This window comes from Triticum urartu, chromosome 7 (assembly GCF_003073215.2).
Source record: "Triticum urartu cultivar G1812 chromosome 7, Tu2.1, whole genome shotgun sequence".
Classification (NCBI taxonomy): Eukaryota; Viridiplantae; Streptophyta; class Magnoliopsida; order Poales; family Poaceae; genus Triticum; species Triticum urartu.
In genome coordinates this window covers 261,879,021-261,885,583 of record NC_053028.1, presented here as the reverse complement: position 1 = coordinate 261,885,583, position 6,563 = coordinate 261,879,021, and positions in this window count along the sequence as shown.

Genomic DNA, 6,563 nt, shown 5'->3' with positions numbered 1-6,563 from the left:
CTGGTCACTGGAAGCAGAACTGCCCCAAGTATTTGGCGGAGAAGAAGGATGGCAAAGTGAAAAGTATATTTGATATACATGTTATTGATGTGTACCTTACTAATGCTCACAGTAGTGCCTGGGTATTTGATACTGGTTCGGTTGCTAACATTTGCAACTCAAAACAGGGGCTACGGATTAAGCGAAGATTGGCTAAGGACGAGGTGACGATGCGCGTGGGAAATGGTTCCAAAGTCGATGTGATCGCCGTCGGCACGCTACCTCTACATCTACCTTCAGGATTAATTTTAGACCTGAATAATTGTTATTTGGTGCCAGCGTTGAGCATGAACATTATATCTGGATCTTGTTTAATGCGAGACGGTTATTCATTTAAATCAGAGAATAATGGTTGTTCTATTTATATGAGTAATATCTTTTATGGTCATGCACCCTTGATGAGTGGTCTATTTTTACTAAATCTTGATAGTAGTGATACACATGTTCATAGTATTGAAGCCAAAAGATGCAGAGTTGATAATGATAGTGCAACTTATTTGTGGCACTGCCATTTAGGTCATATTGGTGTAAAGCGCATGAAGAAACTCCATTATGATGGACTTCTGGAATCACTTGATTATGAATCACTTGGTACTTGCGAACCATGCCTCATGGGCAAGATGAGTAAACTCCGTTCTCCGAAACAATGGAGCGAGCAACAGAGTTATTGGAAATCATACATACTGATGTATGTGGTCCAATGAACATTGAAGCTCGCGGTGGATATCATTATTTTCTCACCTTCGCAGATGATTTGAGCAAATATGGGTATATCTACTTGATGAAACATAAGTCTGAAACATTTGAAAAGTTCAAAGAATTTCAGAGTGAAGTAGAAAATCATCGTAACAAGAAAATCAAGTTTGTATGATCTGATCGTGGAGGTGAGTATTTGAGTTATGAGTTTGGATCATTTGAAACAATGCGGAATAGTTTCGCAACTCACGCCTCCTGGAACACCACAACGTAATGGTGTGTCCGAACATCGTAACCGCACTTTATTAGATATGGTGCGATCTATGATGTCTCTCACTGATTTACCGCTATCGTTTTGGGGTTATGCTTTAGAGACGGCTGCATTCACGTTAAATAGGGCACCATCTAAATCTGTCGAGATGACACCTTATGAACTGTGGTTTGGCAAGAAACCCAAGTTGTCGTTTCTTAAAGTTTGGGGATGCGATGCTTATGTGAAAAAGCTTCAACCTGATAAGCTCGAACCCAAATCGGAGAAATGTGTCTTCATAGGATACCCAAAGGAGACTGTTGGGTACACCTTCTATCACAGATCCGAAGGCAAGATATTTGTTGCTAAGAATGGATCCTTTCTAGAGAAGGAGTTTCTCTCGAAAGAAGTGAGTGGGAGGAAAGTAGAACTTGACGAGGTAATTGTACCTTCTCCCTTATTGGAAAGTAGTTCATCACCGAAATTAGTTCCAGTGATTCCTGCACCAGTAAGTGAGGAAGCTAATGATGATGATCATGAAACTTCTGATCAAGTTACTACCGAACCTCGTAGGTCAACCAGAGTAAGATCCACACTAGAGTGGTATGGTAATCCTGTTCTGGAAGTCATGTTACTTGACCATGACGAACCTACGAAAATGATGATGAGCCCAGATTCCACAAAATGGCTTGAGGCCATGAAATCTGAGATGGGACCCATGTATGAGAACAAAGTATGGACTTTGGTTGACTTGCCCGATGATCGGCAGGCCATAGAGAATAAATGAATCTTCAAGAAGAAGATTGACATTGATGGTAATATTACTGGCTATAAAGCTCCACTTGTTGCAAAAGGTTTTCGACAAGTTCAAGGAGTTGACTACGATGAGACCTTCTCACCCGTAGCGATGCTTAAGTCCGTCTGAATCATGTTAGCAATTGCCACATTTTATGATTATGAAATTTGGCAAATGGATGTCAAAACTGCATTCCTTAATGGATACCTTAAAGAAGAGTTGTATATGATGCAACCAGAAGGTTTTGTCGATCCAAAAGGTGCTAACAAAGTGTGCAAGCTCCAGCGATCCATTTATGGACTGGTGCAAGCCTCTCGGAGTTGGAATATATGCTTTGATAGTGTGATCAAAGCATATGGTTTTGTACAGACTTTTGGAGAAGCCTGTATTTGCAAGAAAGTGAGTGGGAGCTCCGTAGCATTTCTGATATTATATGTAGATGACATATTGTTTATCAGAAATGATATTGAATTTCTGAATAGCGTAAAAGGATACTTGAATAAGAATTTTTCAATGAAAGACCTCGGTGAAGCTGCTTATATATTGGGCATCAAGATCTATAGAGATAGATCAAGACGCTTGATTGGACTTTCACAAAGCACATACCTTGATAAAGTTTTGAAGAAGTTCAAAATGGATCAGGCAAAGAAAGGGTTCTTGCCTGTATTACAAGGTGTGAAGTTGAGTCAAACTCAATGCCCGACCACTGCAGAAGATAGAGAGAAAATGAAAGGTGTTCCATATGCTTCAGCCATAGGCTCTATCATGTATGCAATGTTGTGTACCAGACCTGATGTGTGCCTTGCTATAAGTTTAGCATGGAGGTACCAAAGTAACCTAGCAGTGGATCACTAGACAGCGGTCAAGAACATCCTGAAATACCTGAAAAGGACTAAGGATATGTTTCTCGTGTATGGAGGTGACAAAGAGCTCGTCGTAAACGGTTACATCGATGCAAGCTTTGACACTGATCCAGATGACTCTAAGTCACAAACCGGATACGTGTTTTTATTGAATGGTGGAGCTGTCAGTTGGTGCAGTTCCAAGCAGAGCGTCGTGGCGGGATCTATGTGTGAAGCGGAATACATAGCTGCTTCGGAAGCAGCAAATGAAGGAGTCTAGATGAAGGAGTTCATATCCGATCTAAGTGTCATACCTAGTGCATCAGGTCCAATGAAAATCTTTTGTGACAATACTGGTGCAATTGCCTTAGCAAAGGAATCCCGATTTCACAAGAGAACCAAGCACATCAAGAGACGCTTCAATTCCATCCACGATCAAGTCAAGGAGGGAGACATAGAGATTTGCAAGATACATACGGATCTGAATGTTGCAGACCCGTTGACTAAGCCTCTCTCACGAGCAAAACATGATCAGCACCAAGACTCCATGGGTGTTAGAATCATTACAATGTGATCTAGATTATTGACTCTAGTGCAAGTGGGAGACTGAAGGAAATATGCCCTAGAGGCAATAATAAATTTGTTATTTATATTTCCTTATATCATGATAAATGTTTATTATTCATGCTAGAATTGTATTAACCGGAAACTTAGTACATGTGTGAATACATAGACAAACATAGTGTCACTAGTTTGCCTCTACTTGACTAGCTCATTGAATCAATGATGGTTATGTTTCCTAACTATAGACATGAGTTGTCATTTGATTAACGGGATCACATCATTAGAGAATGGTGTGATTGACTTGACCCATCTGTTAGCTTAGCACCATGATTGTTTAGTTTCTTGCTATTGCTTTCTCCATAACTATACATGTTCCTATGACTATGAGATCATGCAACTCCCGAATACCGGAGGAACACTTTGTGTGCTACCAAACGTCACAACATAACTGGGTGATGCTCTACAGGTGTCTCTGATGGTGTTTGTTGAGTTGGCATGGATCAAGATTAGGATTTGTCACTCCGATTGTAGGAGAGGTATCTCTGGGCCCTCTCGGTAATGTACATCACTATAAGCCTTGCAAGCAATGTAGCTAATGAGTTAGTTACGGGATGTAGCATTACGGAACGAGTAAAAGAGACTTGCCGGTAATGAGATTGAACTAGGTATTGAGATACCGACGATCGAATCTCGGACAAGTAACATACCGATGACAAAGGAAACAACGTATGTCGTTATGCGGTTTGACCGATAAAGATCTTTGTAGAATATGTAGGAGCTAATATGAGCATCCAGGTTCCGCTATTGGTTATTGACCGGAGACATGTCTCGGTCATGTCTACATAGTTCTCGAACCCGTAGGGTCTGCACGCTTAACGTTCGGTGACGATCGGTATTACGAGTTTATGTGTTTTGATGTACCGAAGGTAGTTCGGAGTCCCGGATTTGATCACGGACATGACGAGGAGTCTCAAAATGGTCGGTATGTAAAGATCAATATATTGGAATCATATGCTTGGACATCGGAATGGTTCCGGGTGAAATCGGGAGGTTACCGGAACCCCCCGGGAGGTATATGGGCCTTATTGAGCCTTAGTGGAAGAGAGGGAAAAGAAGCAAAGGAGGGGGCGCCCCCCAAGCCCAATCCGAATTGGGAAGGCCCCCCCACCCCCTTTCCTTCCTTCTCTCCTAGAACCAACAAAGGGAAGGGGGGATCCTACTCCCGGTGGGAGTAGGACTCCCTTGGGGCGTGCCTAGAGAGGCCGGCCCCCTCCCCCTCCTCCACTCCTTTATATACGAGGGAGGGGGCACCCCATGGACACACATGTTGATCATTGATCATTAGCCGTGTGCGGTGCCCCCCTCCACCATAATCCACCTCGGTAATATCGTAGCGGTGCTTAGGCGAAGCCCTGTTCCGGTAGCAACATCATCACCGTCATCATGTCGTCGTGCTGATGAAGCTCTCCCTCGAAGCTCTACTGGATTGTGAGTTCGCGGGACGTCACCGAGCCGAACGTGTGCAGATCACGGAGGTGTCGTATCTTCGGTAACTAGATCGGTCGATCGTGAAGACATACGACTACATAAACCGCGTTGTCATAACGCTTCCGCTTACGGTCTACGAGGGTACGTAGACGATACTCTCCCCTCTCGTTGCTATGCATCACCATGATCTTGCGTGTGCATAGGATTTTTTTGAAATTACTGTGTTCCCCAACAAAACTTCCCTACAGGGGTGCACCACATTACCCAACACGCTCGATCCCTCTGGCCGGACACACTTTCCTGGGTCATGCCCGGCCTCGGAAGATCAACACGTCATAGCCCCACCTAGGCACAACAGAGAGGTCAGCACGCCGGTCTAAATCCTATGCGTGCAGGGGTCTGGGCCCATCGCCCGTTGCACACCTGCATGTTGCGTACACGGCAGGTGAGCAGACCTAGCAACCTCCATTACAATAGAAGTTACATTACTCGGTCCAACCCGGCGCGCGCCGCTCAGTCACTGATGTCAAGAAGGCTTCGGTTGATACCACGACGTCAAGTGCCCATAACTATTCCCACGTAGTTGGTTAGTGCGTATAGGTCAGTGGCCAAACTCAGATCAAATACCAAGATCTCATTAAGCGTGTTAATTGATGTAACCGCGGATGCTGACCAGGGCCAGGCCCACCTCTTACCTAGGTGGTCTCAACCTGCCCTGTCGCTCCGCCACAAAGTAACAGTCGGGGGCCGTTGGGAACCCAGGCCCACCACTACCTGGATGGAACCACCTGCCCCTTCAGCCCCCATATCCAAATCACTTGCGGGTACTCAATGAGCCGGCCCGACTTTAGTCACAACATGTATCATGTGTAATATGTATAGTATATACCCGTGATCACCTCCCGAGTGATCACGACCCAATAGTATAGCATGGCAAACTGACAAGAGTGTAAGGCCACTGATGTAATACTAGCAACCTATATTAAGCATTAGGATAGCAGGTAAAGGTATCAACAGTTGTAGCAACAATGATTGGCTATGCAACAGAATAGGAGCTATCGAATCAACAACAGTAGCAAACCTAATGCAAGAATAAGAGAGAAGAGAGTGGGCGATATCTGGTTGGTCAATGGGGAGGGGGCTTGCCTGGTTGCTCTGGCAAGGAGGGGTCGTCAACACTGTAGTCATACTGGGTAGCAGCAGCGTCAGTCTCGGTGTCTAACGAGAGAAGAGGGGGAAGAAACAATAAATATAATGCAAATATAAGCATGACGATGCATGACATGACAACGAGTGTTGCTAGGTGGGCCCTAATGTGGCAGTAGGTGGTACCGGCGAAGGAGGGAAATATCCGGAAAAGTATTCTCGGTGTTTCACGTTTTCGGACAAACGGACCGGAGATGAAATGCTGCACGTTCTCTATGCTAGGGACGTCTGACGGACGAACAGGCTACGCATTTGGATTTGTCTCGTCATTCTGAGCAACTTTCATGTACAAAGTATTTTCATCCGAGTTACGAATTATTTTATATTAATTTTTAAAGTTTTTTAAATATTTTTAGTTTATCAAATTTAATTTAATTCAAAATTTAATTTATTGCGTCATCATGACATCATCGTGATGTTGCGGTCAAAGTTAACCATTGACCAGTCAACCAGACAGGTGGGTCCCGGTTGTCATAGTCTACTAACTAATTAATAGAAGCTAGATCTATTAGCATATTAATTAGGTTTAATTAGTTAACTAAATAGATTAATTAAGTTAATTAATTAATTGTAATTTCTTTTCTTTTTCTCTTTTTTAGGGCGTAGGGCCCACATGTCATAGGCCTAGAAGGCCTAACGGGCGCTAGCGGGCGCCCGAGCGGTGGTTAACGGGGCGGAGCCC